Source organism: Mus musculus, chromosome 4, assembly GCF_000001635.26.
Source record: "Mus musculus strain C57BL/6J chromosome 4, GRCm38.p6 C57BL/6J".
Classification (NCBI taxonomy): Eukaryota; Metazoa; Chordata; class Mammalia; order Rodentia; family Muridae; genus Mus; species Mus musculus.
Genome location: NC_000070.6, coordinates 26,671,245 through 26,686,912, shown reverse-complemented (window position 1 = coordinate 26,686,912; position 15,668 = coordinate 26,671,245). Strand labels below are relative to the sequence as shown.

Below are 15,668 nucleotides of genomic sequence, written 5' to 3'. Positions count from 1 at the left end.
GAAATTTTAATCAGTGTTAATTAAGACTATAAACAATATGAAAATTTGAAATTGGGTTGAATGCAGTTTTGAGTGATGATTTAATCAAAAGGGTATGGGGCCTAGGGAGTACAAAGATTTGAATAAGAATGCCCCACGCAGGCTCATACATTTGAATCCTTGAATATAGCACTATATGAAAGGACTAGGAGGTTTGACATGTTTGGAGGAAGTGTCAATAGGCATAAGTTTTAAAGTTCCAAAAGCCCATATGAGACCCAATGTCTCTCTCTTCCTGCTACCTGTGGATTTGGATGTAGAGTTTTCAGTTGTTCTCCAATACCATGTCTCCCCACATCCTCATACATTCCCTGCCACAATGACATAGACATCTGAAACTATAAGCGAGTTGCAATTAAATATTTTAACTTATAAAAGTTGTCATGGTCATGATGTCTTTTAATGGCAATAGAACACTGGCTGAGACATCTGTATTTCTATGTGCCTCTTAATGTATTCTTTGTATCAGTTAGGTCATTTAATGAGCTATTACAATAGATACAACAAATTTAGTGTTGCCTTAAAAATATGTATTATTCTGTTGCTTAAGAAAACATATGTGTGAGGTTCTAAACTAATGCAGTCAGTACTATATAATTTGATAATTATAAATTTAGTGTTGGAATAGATTTTGGGCTGTTTTCCACGTATAGAAACACACAGCATAAATTCAAGGAATGATTGAAACCTTTCTGTTTCTATAAACTTCTTAATTTGAAAAACTAAGAAACTTAAAACAGAAAATGTTTGCTGTTTTAAGTAGTACTGAATCTCTAGGTCAATTTGGAATAGGTTCCCCTTTTTTCCACCATTAAACATAGCATACCATCCTCATTCATGTCAAATATATTAAATTTTGTCTAATTTGTTGTTTTCAGTTTCAGAGTTGTAACTTTATACACATATCATAAGAATAAATTTCAGGTACTTTATTTTTTAAAGATATGACTGCATGTGCAATTTCCTCAAAATATTATTTCCCAGTAAGTGAGGTATAAATCCCAGATCAGTTCTATAGTGAAACTGTGTTCAGAAAATTGGTCTGATTTAAATTTAAACCCTATCAGCACATAGTTTTGTCATTTGTAAATCGAAATGACAAGGTTAGTCTGTTACTAATTTTATACAATTATTTAATTTGTTGTATTATAAACTGAATACTAGTCATGAAAGAATTATTTTTTTATGTTTTTTTTTCCTTTTTTCTTTTATATTAGGTATTTTCCTCATTTACATTTCCAATGCTATCCCAAAAGTCCTCCATACCCTCTCCCCCATTCCCCTACCCACCCATTCCCACTTTTTGGCCCTGGCGTTCCCCTGTACTGGGGCATATAAAGTTTGTGTGTCCAATGGGCCTCTCTTTCCAGGGATGGCCGACTAGGCCATCTTTTGATACATATGCAGCTAGAATCAAGAGCTCCGGGGTACTGGTTAGTTCATAATGTTGTTCCACCTATAGAGTTGCAGTTCCCTTTAGCTACTTGGGTATTTTCTCTAGCTCCTCCATTGGGGGCCCTGTGATCCATCTATTAATTGACTGTGAGCATCCACTTATGTGTTTGCTAGGCCCTGGAGTAGTCTCCTTAGAGACAGCTATATCAGGGTCCTATCAGCAAAATCTTGCTAGTGTATGCAATGGTGTCAGTGTTTGGAGGCTGATTATAACCAAGTTATTTTGCTCTGATCTTGTAGCCTATACCTGTAGAAAATTTTCTTTAGAAACAATTGGGTTTTTCTCTTGTTTTACAACACTAATTTAATAAGCTACAGCCATCAGTAACCTAAGTAACATATCATGGCCTTGAGCCTGAGCTTCCCTGTTTCAGTTGCATAATGGCTAGTTTTATTCAGCTTCACACAATATTTTAGACAATGAAGGCTCAATTGAATGATCCATGTAGATTTGTCTATGGGAAAGCCTGTGCTCTATTTTCTGATTTGTTATTGAGTGAGAGGGCCTAGATCACTATGGGAGATGTTACCCCTGGAATGATGGTCCTGGTGCTCTAAGGAGAGAAGTTATACATGTCATTGGGAACAATCCAGTAAGAACTACTTCCCCATGGCCTCTGCATATGTTCCTGCACTTCAGGTTCCTATTTCTTCCCTGATTTCCCTCAAGGATGGTCTACAAATGAGCACTGCGAACAGAAATAATCCATGTATTCTGCCAAGTGCTTTGAGTAATGTGCCTTATCACAGCAATAGAAAGTTAACTAAGGAATTGGGACTATATTGATGTGACAAATGATTTCATGTTGTTTGTTGTTTTCATGAATTTTCAACTATCTATTGTGATTGATAGTTTTGCTGTGAATTATAATCTGTGTTGACATCTTGTCTTGCAGAGCTTGTAAAACCTCTCTATACTTCTGGCTTTCAGTATCTCAGCTAAAAACTCAAGTGTTATTCTCATGGGTATTCATTTATTTGTCCCTTTTTCCTTAGAGCTTTAATATCCCTTCTCTGTTCTATTTATTTACTGCTGCAATTATGATGAATCTTGTATTTTTCCCTGTTTTCTTGTATTTCTGTAGACTTTTTATACCTTGCTAGGCATTTATGTCTTTGGATCATGGAAATTTTCTTTCATGATTTTGTTAAAAAATATTTTTTACCTGCCCTGTGTTTTTCCTCTTCTACAATCACTATTATTGATAGGTTTGCTCTTTTTGAAGTGTCCTCGATTTCCTGGATGTTTTGCACCTGGACATTTTCTGCTTTAACTTATTCTTTGACTGAGATATCTGTTCTTACACCTTATCTTCAATACTTAAATTTTTCTCTTCAATTCTTTTCAATTTGTAGGATTAGATCTGGCTGTTTGATGTCCTCAGATTTGGGGGTTTTGTTTGTTTGTTTGTTTGTTTGTTTGTTTGTTTCCTTCCACTTATATTTCTGATTGAGTTTTCTTTAGTGGTGACATTCTTTTGTTAAATTCAACTGTCATGTATTACATTGTTTTTATTATTTCAATCAAATGTTTATGTTTCCATGTTCTTCACTAAGTCATTTATACATACCTCCTTTAATGTAATTGGCCATAGTCATGGTCGGTATTATAAAATACTTTTCTTGTACTTTAGCTAGATTGCTTTTTTCTGAGCTTATCACAGTACAATTTTTGGCTCCTGGGGGAGATATTTCTTGATCTTGATACACTAAATCTAATAGAACAGAAAGTGGGGAATTGGTCATTGGTACAAGAGAAACTTCCTGAACAAAACTCCAATGACTCTGGTCTAAAATCAACAATTAACAAACAGGACCCCATGAAACTAAAAAGCTGCTGTAAGTCCAAGGATACCATCAATGAGACAAAACAACAGCCTACAGGTTGGGGAAAGATCTCCACTAACTCTCCATTTAACAAAGGGCTAATATCCAAAATATATAAGGATCTCAAGAAGTTAGACAGAGACAGCACAAATATCCCACTTAAAACAGAGTACAGTGTTACACAGAGAATTCTCAACAGAGGAATCTTTAATAGCCAAGACACTCTTTAAGAACAGAACAACAGTGGCTTATGTTGTAAGATCAAGAATGGACAAATAGGATCTCATAAAATTGCAAAGCTTGTTTAAGGCAAAAGACATTGTCAATAAGACAAAGAGGCCACCAACAGATTGAGAAACCACTCTGTAAATCAGTCTGGTGGTTCCTCAGAAAATTGGACATAGTACTACCAGAAGATCCAGCAATACCTCTCCTGGGCATATATCCAGAAGATGTTCCAACTAGTAATAAGGACAAATGCTCCACTATGTTCATAGCAGCCTTATTTATAATGCTAGAAGCTGGAAAGAACCCAGATGTCCCTCAACAGAGGAATAGATACAGAAAATGTGGTACAATTACCCAATGAAGTACTACTCAGCAACTAAAAACAATGAATTCATGAAATTCTTAGGCAAATGGATGCATCTGGAGGATATCATCGTGAGTGAGGTGACCCAATCACCAAAGAACACACATGGTATGCACTCACTGATAAGTGAATATTAGCTCAGAAACATAGAATATCCAAGATACAATTTTCAAAACCCAGGAAAATCAAGAAGAAGTAAGACCAAAGTGTGGATACTTCGCACCTTATTAGAATGGGGAACAAAATACCCATGGAAGGAGTTACAGAGACAAAGTTCGGAACTAAGACAGAAGGAAAGACTATCCAGATACTGCCCTACCCAGGGATCCACCCAATATAAAACCACCAAACCCAGACATTATTGCATATGCCAGGAAGATTTTGCTGACAGGACCCTGACACAGCTCTCTCTTGTGAGTCTATGCCAATGCCTGGCAAATACAGAAGTGGATGCTCACTGTCATCTATTGGATGGAACACAGGGCCCCTAAAGGAGAGCTGGAGAAAGTACCCAAGGAGCTAAAGGGGTCTACAACCCTATAGGAGGAACAATGATATGAACTAACCAGTACCCTCCAGAGCTGTGTCTTTTGTTGCATATGTAGCAGAGGATGGCCTAGTCAGCCATCAATTGGAGGAGAGGCCCTTGGTCTTGAGAAGATCATATGCCCCAGTATAGGGGAATGCCAGGGCCAGGAAGCAGGAGAGGGATTGTTGGAGAGAAGGTCAGGGGAGGGTATAGGGGCTTTCAGGATAGCATTTGAAATGTAAATGAAGAAAATTTCTAATAAAAAAATTAAAAAAAGAAATGTTCATCATCCTTAGTCATCAGGAAATAAAAATAAAAAAGACTCAGATTCCAGTTTGTACCCTTTAGAATGGTTAAGATAAGGAAAAAAAAAACCACAACCCTCAAGGGACATGACATGCAGGCAAGGATTTGGAGCATATACAACCACCATGGGAACAGTAATACATTGTTGGTTGGGAGTGGAAATTTATAGAACCACTCTGAAAATCAGTTTGGAGGATTCTTAGAAAATGGGGAACAGTTCTACCTAAGACCTATCCAGATCACACCGGGTTATATATCCAAAAGATGCTCCACAATCTCATCACAATGACATATGCTCAACTTTCTTCATAGCAACTTTATTCCTAATGGCCAAAAAACTGGAATCAACCTAGATGTCCCTCAATTGAAGAATGGATTAAAAAATGTGGTTCATTTAGACAGTGGAATACTACTCAGCCATTACAAATAGGAGACATCATGAGTTTGGCAGGCAAATGAATGGAACTAAAAAATATATCATCCTGAGTGAGGTAACCCAGACCTAAAATGACATGTATAGTAGGTACTCACTTATAAGTGGATATTGACCATAAAGTACAGGAAAGACACCCCATGATCAACTGACCCAAAGAAGGCAAATAATAAAGAGGGACAATGGAGGATGGTTAAATCTTTCTCAGAAGAGAAAATAAGAAGGAAGAAGGGAGGGGGCTGGGTTGGAAGATGGGAAGAGGAAGGAAACAGAGCATGAGTATCAGAGGTAGGGGAGAACAGGAAAGGGAGACCAGAAATTGGCTGGGTGGAATCTCTAGTACATGCCGGAGACCAGGGAGAGATGAAGGGGAAGAATGCCCCAGGATGTTGATGGGCATGATTCTAGCTGAGATTCCTAGTGGTGTGGTATATGGATCTTGAAATAAAGCACTTCCTTTAGCCAGGCAGGGCTCCCAATGGAGGGATAAGAACAGCAACCCACCCACACAATATTTGACCCAAAATGTGTCCTGCCTACAGGGTGTGCAGGGACAAAGATAAAGCTGAGAAAGGGGAAATGTCCATCCAATCACTGCCCAAAATTGAGACCCATCCCATAGGCATCATACAATCCCTGGCACTATTTTAATACTGTTAGGTTTATTGACAGAAGCCTAGCATAATGTCCATATCTAAAATGATCGAAACAGGTGCAGAAACCCTCCACCAAACATTGGATGGAGCTCATAATTCTTGTGTAAGAGTTGGAGGAAAGACCGAGGGGCCTGAAGAGGATAGGGTCTTCACAGGAAAACTAACAGAGTCGACTAACTTGAACCCTTGGGGACTCCCAGAGACGGAAATAGCAACCAAAGAACAAGCATGTACTACACCTATGTCCCCAGCATATGTAGCAGAAGTGCAGCTTGGTCTTCATGTGGGTACTCCAACAACTGAAGTGGGGTTGTCCATGAATCTCTTGCCTGAATTCTGTTCCCCTAACTAGATCAACTTGTCCAGTTACAGTGGGAGGGGAGACGCTGAATCCTGCAGTGACTTGATGTGCCAGGGAAGACCGATACCCAGAGATTTCCCCCTCCTCAGAGGAGAAGGGGAGGAGAAAGTTGGGAAGATCTGTTTGAGGAGGTACTAGAAGGAGAGGGGAGCTGATATGTCAATAAGTAAGTAAAGTGATGATAAAAAACATAAACCAATAAATAAATAAAATGAATACTTCCCTCTATTTGAACACACACACACACACACACACACACACATGCACACACACACACACACACACACACATACACACACACAAATATCAAGTTTCAACATTTCTAGAGAATGAATTGAGAATTCATTCTACTGTAGTAAATGGTAGACTCAAACAAGCAGGAACTGAAGGCAGCATAACCAGAAAATAGGAAGTGTGGTTCCATGTCCACAATCTAATTAAAATCATGTATATGATTTAATGTACTTCAGATACTATTGAGAGGCTCCATACGCCATTTTACTTTTCCATTTTCTTAATTTCTCTGTCTATAAATAGAGTACATTTATATTGAATGTTAGGTTGATTTAATTCTTTGGAGCTACAGATAATTGGCCAGAATTTCTTCTTTACTCCTTATTTAACAAAACATGTATTAGGAAAGAGGTGCCTACTAAATGATAAAACTCTCTCTGGTTCATCAAATTAATTTATTGAATTTACAATATATTTGAAATATGTCATTTAATTACAGAAACACAAATGAAAATTGAAACTAATTGTAATTATCACTTTGTGTCCTTGATTTGTCATATACATTACTACATAATCTGATCTATTGCACTCACATATTTCACTGTATTAATACTTTGAGAATCTCATGCAAAGTGTTTTGATTATAATCACGACCCAATTCTCCCTTTATTTCCAGATTGTTCCCTATCTCTACCTCCAATTCTAGTCTTGTTTCTTTTTCGTTTTTCTTTCTTAAATAATGCATTGACTCCAATTGTTCATATATCTGCATGTGGGAAATGCATTGGAACATGTTTAATTATTTTGAAGCCACTCTTAGACAAAAATATCTCTCTTTCCTACAAAAGTTATCATGTGTCCATAGCTCCTCACTTAAGGAAATGGGATAAGTAACTTCTTTCCACCCTCTGCAATAATTTTTAATGGCTAATCTTGCACAAATCTTGTATAGGCAACTGCAGCTGATATGAGTTCAGGGATATAGGGGTCTAGTCATGTCCAGAAGACATTGTTTCACTCTCATTCATTTTCTTCAGTGTTGACATTTGGACCTTGGGGAATGAGTACAATATGGATTCTTTGAGCTTTGATTAGTTGCATAGTTCTGTGTTAACCTCTACTGCACAAAGAGACCTCTTCGTGAGGTCTGAGAGCTAGAGAAGGATTTAGGTATAGAGATACTAATTTAAAGAATAATTTGATGCTATGCTCCTTTAGCATAATAGAGATAGGTTCATCTTTGGTTTTTAAGAATCATGGGTTCTTTGCCAGAAACATCATATAGTACCAGTTGTGTGTTTCCTCCTGTGGAGCAGGTCTTAGATCCAATCAGCAATCAGATGGCTAGCCCCCATAGCTTTCATGTCACTACTGAACCCATGGACACATCTTGCTTTACTTATCATTGCTGTAGTTCACAAGATACACAGATGAATGAGAATGTTGAAGTCTTTCCCCCAGAATCTCTAATTCTATGAAAGCTAGACAGCGACATGTCTATTTGGTGTACCAAATTGATTTCTTCATATTCTGTATCAGATGTTTGTGGTGTCTTCAGCAATAATCTTATCATCAAATTATAACAATCAGTTAATTAATTAATAATCTTGGAAAATGAAGAACATTATTTTATGGATCTCTGGAAACCACAGAGATAGGTGGTATTGCATACAAATAGCAAACTATGGCTTCTGGGATAATCATAATATACTTTGTATATGGTAATTCTAATTGAACTCTTTAATATGCTGTATGAAAAATATATCATTTTTGGGGGACTTTTGGGGTAGCATTGGAAATGTAAATGAAGAAAATACCTAATTAATAAAAAAAAGAATCCAACTATCTACCTACCTATCTATCTATCTATCTATCTATCTATCTATCTATCTATCTATCTATCTATCTATCTATCTGTGTGAGATAAAATACTAGATTTCAAATTTTCCTTTTAAAGGATCTTTGATGATAATTTTTCTTTTTTCTATCCCCTGCTCTGCCTTACCTTCCAACCTGTCTCTCTTATCCCACTATTTTTTTCCATTCAATTCACACCATCTGTATTCTATTGTCATTCCTTCAATAGGATCTTTCTATGCCTTTCAAATCAGTGGTTTCTTTTTAGTTTTCTGGGCTCTAGTGGTATGAGTAAACTAAATTAAACACACCAGTCTTAAGCTTGAATGCCACTTTTGTGTACATACATGTGTTCATGTGTACAAGTTTGTGTTGCAGTTTGTTGGAGTTGTTTGATACTTATCACATCACCAGTCCAAGGGATGAAACTTAGACTTGGTGGCAGGAATTTTAATTACTTATTCAATTTTCCCTCAGACACATATTTGAATTTCAGTGTTTCATGCAAGGATATTTTCATTAACATTATGGAGTTCTTCTAGCCCTTTATGGTGTACCAATATCAACAGACTTCTATTTCTCTTCATCAAAGCTTATTATATATATGCAATAATTTGTTCATATAGATATAATCGTCTAAACAAGACCAGTAACCAAGTGGCATTCTACATGTATACACAATCTCCTTACGGATTAAGTGTGATTACATGATAGATGATTAAAGATTCACTACCCTCAAATGGAAAACTACTTGATAACTGTGTGTGGACAAGCAAACAAAAAAAGATCAGGTACACATGAGTAACTATTCCTTTGTTTTAAGTTTTTATATTTTAAGTTGTTTCTTTGATTAATGTGATTTTAAAATTATGTCTCAGAAGGTAAAGAGGTGCCAAGATTATGCAAATTAATATTTTAATATTCATGGTAAAAATTAATGAGCATTACTAGATTGTGTCTCAGTCTTATTTTATGTAGAATAAATAAATAATTCATTTGTGGGTTATTTACTTGGGTGAAAGAGAAAAGCTTATGGGAACTCTCAGTTAAGACTTTGCACTAAGTTTGACCTTAGTGTGAGCATTTCCCAGAAAGCCTCTCCAGTGCCCTTGAGGATTCAAGCCTCTTTCACTTAAACATTATTCTTGTAACTTAATAGAGCTAGGGATAAAGAATATACTAAATAAAAGCTTGTCTGAAGTTTTCAAACCAATGTTTGAATGAGGCTACTTTGAAGCAACTCCCTAAGATACTTAATCCACATTGTTATGACATATATTAACAAAATTCAGTTTCACTAGTTAGATAATCTTTTAAACCACAAACTCTTAAAGATAAAAGAAAAAAAAATCAGATATGCTTACTGTGTAACTTCTTTGGGTTGTGTAGTTTTAGAGAATAAACCTAATCAGCTGATTATGCTGCTAAACAGAATTAAGGACAAAGAATGTCATGGCTTAAGCATACATTCAATGATATTCATAATTTAATTTATAACACATGCATTTTCAAATAAATCCAACCAAACTTTTCATACTTTTGTCTCAGATGTTCACTCACTATCAGTATATTTCCTCACAAGGTCTGGAATCATTTGGAAAGAAACCTATAAGAGGAAATGTGAGGATTACTAGGATGTGGGCATGCCCATTATCATCATTACTTTAATTGATATGGACATACTCTTCTTAACTGTGAGCTAAAATACTCCAGTATAAAGAAATAGGTTCAATGCTATGACATTCCTGATAACTTTATCCTTAGACTTTAGGATTAATTTTATTGAGGAATGAAGAAGAGTTCAGAAAATTGGAATAGAAAATCCCAAATACAGTGGCAAGAATACCAAATGAACTACTATGGTGGGAGCTTGTAAGACAAAAATAGCAAGAGTAACCTGTAGGATGGAGACACAACTCTTAAGATTCCACAAGTGGGCAGTACTTTATCAGAATTGGACCAGTAGCCCTCATGTAGAGTAGCAGAGTAAATAATCTTGCTCAGTTTTTCAGTAATGGTGAAATTAAAGGTAATGGAATAATTCTTTGGCAATGGAAATTTTATGACAGAGTAAGGATTAGAAACTAACTAGCTATATATATGTGGCTGGGGCCATTGGTCCCTCTATGTGTACTCCTTGTTGGTGACTCAGTCCCTGGGAATTCTGGGAATGTCTGGTTGGTTGATATTGTTGTTCTTCCTATGGGGTTGCAAACCACTTCAGCTCCTACAGTCCTTCCTCTAACTCCTCCACAGGGGACCCTGTGCTCTGTCCAATGGTTGGCTGTGAGTATCTGCCTTTGTATTGGTCAGGTTCTGACAAAGCCTCTCAGGAGACAACTATAACAGGCTCCTGTCAGCAAGAACTTCTTGGCATCAGCAATAGTGTTTGGGTTTGGTGATGGATGGATCCCCAGGTGGGGCATTCTCTGGATGGCCTTTCCTTCAGTCTCAGCTCTATACATTGTCTCCATATTTGTTCCCATGAGGATTTTGTTCCCCTTTCTAAGCACCCACACTTTGATCTTCCTTCAGGCTGTCAACAGGAGGAAAGGCCGTTGGTCCTGTGAAGGGCCGATGGATGCCCCAGTGTAGGGTAATTTGAGGGTGGGGAGGTGGGAGTGGGTGGGTGGGTGGGTGGGTGGCAGAACACCCTCACAGATGCAGGGGGAGGGGGGATAGGATAGGGGGTTTCCAGGGTTGCAGGAAAGAGGATAACATTAGAAATGTAAATAAAGAAAATATCCAAAACAATATTCTCAGGGAAAAGAAAAAGGAGGAAAAAAACAAAAGCAAACAAACAAACCAACAACAAAGAAACAAACAAAAACCTTTGGTACTTGTCCACATTTTCTTTGCCATGATGAAGAAAAAATATCTTACCAACTGTAAGAGAATCCAACTGTTCTTATTGTTCATAGGCCCCTTTTCTTGTTTTCACTTCGTCAGTGTGATACTTAATGCTTCCAAATCATCTTTAATAAAACAATTTCATGATGGGGGTGCAGGGGAGAAACTAACTAACTGAGAAACCTAAGACTCCATCTGGCTTCAGTGATACAAGCACTTTTCTAAAGCACATGGAAGGCTATGTAAATATTCCACATCTGAACCACTAATGGAACAGGGTGTTCCTCTTCTTAACAATCCTCACACGTGGATTTGATTCATTCACATTCCCCTAAGGTCCGGTTACAAGGGTGAAGTGTAAGTTTCTGGTGGTGTCCTGTGATGCAGCCTCACATGATGTCTTGCTGAGGCAAACACACATTGTGTTTTGCAGAGGGCAGACCAGTGGGAAAACATGTGATGGTTGATGAGAGTGTAAATAGAACTCAATAGACATTGACAGGGAACTCCTATAACTAGCCTTGCAACTTTGGCTTCACATCTTTGCTGATCTTCACTACATTGAGAGAGGCATGTCTAGAACTTCCGGCATCCTGACTGGTTCTGGTTACTCCTGTGGACTCAGTGCTAATTCAGTGATGGCCTGTTTTTTTTTTTTGGTTTTTTGGTTTTTTTTTGTTTGTTTGTTTGTTTTTGTTTTTGTTTTTTTATGCTGGATTATGTAGCTATTGCTGATTCAAGTTTGATAACCCTGACACTACTAAACTGAACTGCTGGTATCCTGACAAACGGAGATTGGCATTGTCCCCCAAAGAACTACTTTCAAACAGATCCACATCCCCTTGTCCTATTTATCATCTTTTCTTCTCTACCTTTGGATGCGGGGCTAAAAGCATTGTGGGACTGAAGTGTTTGAAAACCCTTATTAAAAGTATGTTGCTCTAGCTGCATATGTATCAGAAGATGGCCTAGTCGTCCATCAGTGGAAAGAGAGGCCCATTGGTTGTGCAAACTTTATATGCCTGAGTACAGGGGGACACCAGGGCCAAGAAGTGGGAGTGGGTAGGTGGGGGAGTGGGGAGGGAGGGTGTGGGGGACTTTGGGGATAGCATTGAAAATGTAAATGAAGAAAATACCTAATTTAAAAAAAAGAAGATCGATTAAAAAAAAAAAGTATGTTGTAGCATCAGCAATAGTGTGTAGGTTTGGTGTCTGAAGATGCAATGGATTCCTAGGTGGAACAGCCTCTGGATGACCTTTCTTTCAACCTCTGTTCTACTCTTTCTCCCTGCATTTCCTTTTGACAGGAAGAATTCTGGATTAATAATTTTCAGGTGGGTGAGAGGCCCCATCATTCAACTGGGAACCATGCCTATCTACTGGATATGGTCTCTACAGATTTTATCTAGACTTTCTTGGGTATTTTGGCTATTGTTCTCACCAGGGAATCTCTCAAGTCCCTGGTAGCTGGGCCTTTCTAGTGGCTACTCCAAGTTCTCCTTCTCCCACTGCAACACACCTCCTTTCAAATTCCTTAACCCTCTGTATTTCTCCCTCATCTCCTCTCATATCTGAACCTGCCCCTATTTTCCCTACCCCTCCTTTCTTCTTCCTAGATCCCTCTCACTCTCTATTTCCCAAGTTTATTTTCTTCCCTCTTTTGAGTAGAAATGAAGAATCCATGCTTTGTTTGCCTTCTTTTGGCAGTTCATACGATCTGTGAGTTGTACCATGGTCAGTTCTAGCTATTTTGTTTACTTGTTTTTGTTGCTATTGGGTTTTTGTTTGTTTGTTTGTTTTTTGTTTTTGTTTTTTGCTAATATTCATTTATCAGTGAGTACATGCCAAGTGTGTTCTTTTGTGATTGGGTTACCTCACTCAGGATGATATTTTTTAGTTCCATCCGTTTGCCTAAGAATTTCACGAAGTCATAGTTTTTAATAGCTGAGTAGTATTTCCTTGTGTAAATGTACATTTTCTGTATTCATTTCTCTGTTGATAAATTCATCTGGGTTGTTTAAAGCTTCTGCCTATTATAAACAAACTTGCTATGAACATGTGGAGCATGTGTCCTTATTACATGTTGGAACATTGTCTAGGTATATGCCCAGGAGTGGTATAGTTGCGTCCTCAGGTAGTACTATGTCCAACTTTCTGAGGAACTGTCAGAAATCATCCAGAGTGGCTGTACCAGCTTGCAATCCCACCAGCAATGGAGGAGTGTTCCTCTTTCTCCACATCCTCACCAGCATCTGCTATTATCTGAGTTTTTGATCTTAGCCATTTTTGATCTGACAGGTGTGAGATGGAATCTCAGGGTTGTTTTCATTTGCATTTCCCTGATGACTAAGGATGTTATACATTTCTTTATGTACTTCTTGGTCATTCGGTATTCCTCAGTTGAGAATTCTCTGTTTAGCTCTGTAACTCATTTTTTTTTAATTAGGTTATTTGGTTCTCTGGAGTCTAACTTCTTGAGTTCTTTGTATATATTGGATATTATCTCTCTTTTTGGATGGAGGATTGGGAAAGATCTTCCAAATCTATTGGTTGCCATTTTGTTCTATTGACAGTGTCATTTGCGTTACAGAAGCTTTTCAATTTTATGAGGTTCCATTTGTCAGCTGTTAATCTTAGAACATGAGCCATTGATGTTCTTTTCAGGAAAATTTTTCTTGTGTCTGCTCTTCTATTAGATTCTATCTGGCTTTATGTGGAGGTCCTTGATCCACTTGAACTTGAGCCTTGTACAAGGAGATAAAAGTAGATTAATTTACATTCTTCTACACGCTAACTGCCAGTTGAACAGGAACAAGGTATACCTGTCCCCTGAGAGGCTCTGTCAGAGCCTGACCAGTACAGAAACAGATGCATGCAGACAAACATAAGACTATTTGTGGGGGCCCCAATGGAGAAGTTAGGGTAAGGACTGAAGGAGCTGAAGGGGTTTGCAACACCATAGGAAGAACAACAGTATCAACCAACCAGACGCACCCCCCCCCAGTGTTCCCAGGGACTAAACCACCAACCAAAGAGTATACATGGGCACACCCATGACTCCAGCTGGATATGTAGCAGAAGATTGCCTTACCTGGCATCAATAGGAGGGGGACCCTTTGTTCCTGCAGAGGCTCCCAGATCCAACATAGGGGAATTCTAGGGCAGTGAGGCAGGAGTGGGTGAGTGAGTGGGTGGGGAAGCACCCTTCTAGAGGCAGGAGGGGAGGGGGAAGTGTATGGGGGTTTGTGGAGGGTAAACTGGGAAGAGGGATAACATTTGATGTAAATAAGTAAAATAACTATTTTTTAAAAAAATATGTTTTAAAAAAATCTAACCCTACACAAAGATTCCTGCCAAATTAATACTAGTTTATTTTTATGTACATGCTCAAAGATTCTTTTTTGTTGGCCAACTAACTATCCTGAGCATGACGTCTTTCCTTGTGTGCTGTTTGGAGCTACTTTCTAGTGGCTACTTTGAGAGTTCTTTCTTTCTTTCTTTCTTTCTTTCTTTCTTTCTTTCTTTCTTTCTTTCTTTCTTTCTTCCTTCTCTTTCTTTCTTTCTTTCTTTCTTTCTTTCTTTCTTCCTTCCCTTCTTTCTTTCTTTCTTTCTTTCTTTCTTTCTTTCTTTCTTTCTTTCTTTCTTTCTTTCTTTCTTTTTCTTTTACCGTTTCAAGCTCCTAAGACTAGGAAGGAAAAAAGATAGAGAAGAAAAGCGATATTGTTATCATTAGACTATGTCCTGCTGATTAGTGCAGTCTAGTTCCTTGGGGAAAATTTGATCTTCACCATCAGGATTATTAAATCCTTCTTGTTTCTTCCTTGTGCAGGGGTACTTAACAAACGCTAACCAGCAACAACCAATAACCAATTAACAGTGCCCTAACATGTGGGGTTGTAGTATTTCCATACCATCTGAAGAGCACCCAAAATTCCAAACATCACAATATCACAGAAACTATCTGTAGCTGGAAAAATCACACCCCTACCTGAGCAGAGGCCAGATCGTAGTCAGCTGCTGTACTTTGTTGTGGATTTATATGGCTATAGTCACAAGTTAATTAATTCTTTCCCTATAACAGCTCTTTTACATTACTATTATTGTAAACACCACTTTTTCAAATAAGGAAGCATGCACAGAGTGGGTAGATTAGATATGTAAAGTCACTTAGCTAATGATCCAACTTGTTGAGCTACACTTGATGCCATGATTAGCCAGTCCTACAGGTGACCTTGATAGATACTCTCATACTTATGACTATACTTTTATCAAACATACTACAAATGTCTTAAAACCTTTCATTGCAAATAAAATACAAAATTCTTAAATTGTTAAAATGTCAGTTCTTACTACATTTGCTCATTATCTAATTTGCAGGTGTTTCCTTGTAGCATAATGGGTAATCAGTCACCTGTGCGGAACTCTGGAAGCCAAACTTCAACTAAGACTAAAGAAGGAGGCCTCCATGCTCAGTACCAGACATTGAGAAACCAGGAGTACACTTTTGTATTTGTGGTAAGGAATTTATT

The 15,668-nt window shown here is 37.8% G+C and overlaps 1 long non-coding RNA gene across 1 annotated transcript in view; it reads left to right on the top strand.

The window, feature by feature from the left end:
* 4930548K13Rik (RIKEN cDNA 4930548K13 gene) overlaps positions 1 to 15,668 on the top strand; it is a 69,630-nt gene that overhangs the window by 18,537 nt on the left and 35,425 nt on the right. The window contains exon 2 of the long non-coding RNA NR_040656.1: positions 15,517 to 15,654. This is a non-coding gene — a long non-coding RNA (RIKEN cDNA 4930548K13 gene). The remainder of the gene's footprint in view (positions 1 to 15,516; positions 15,655 to 15,668) is intronic.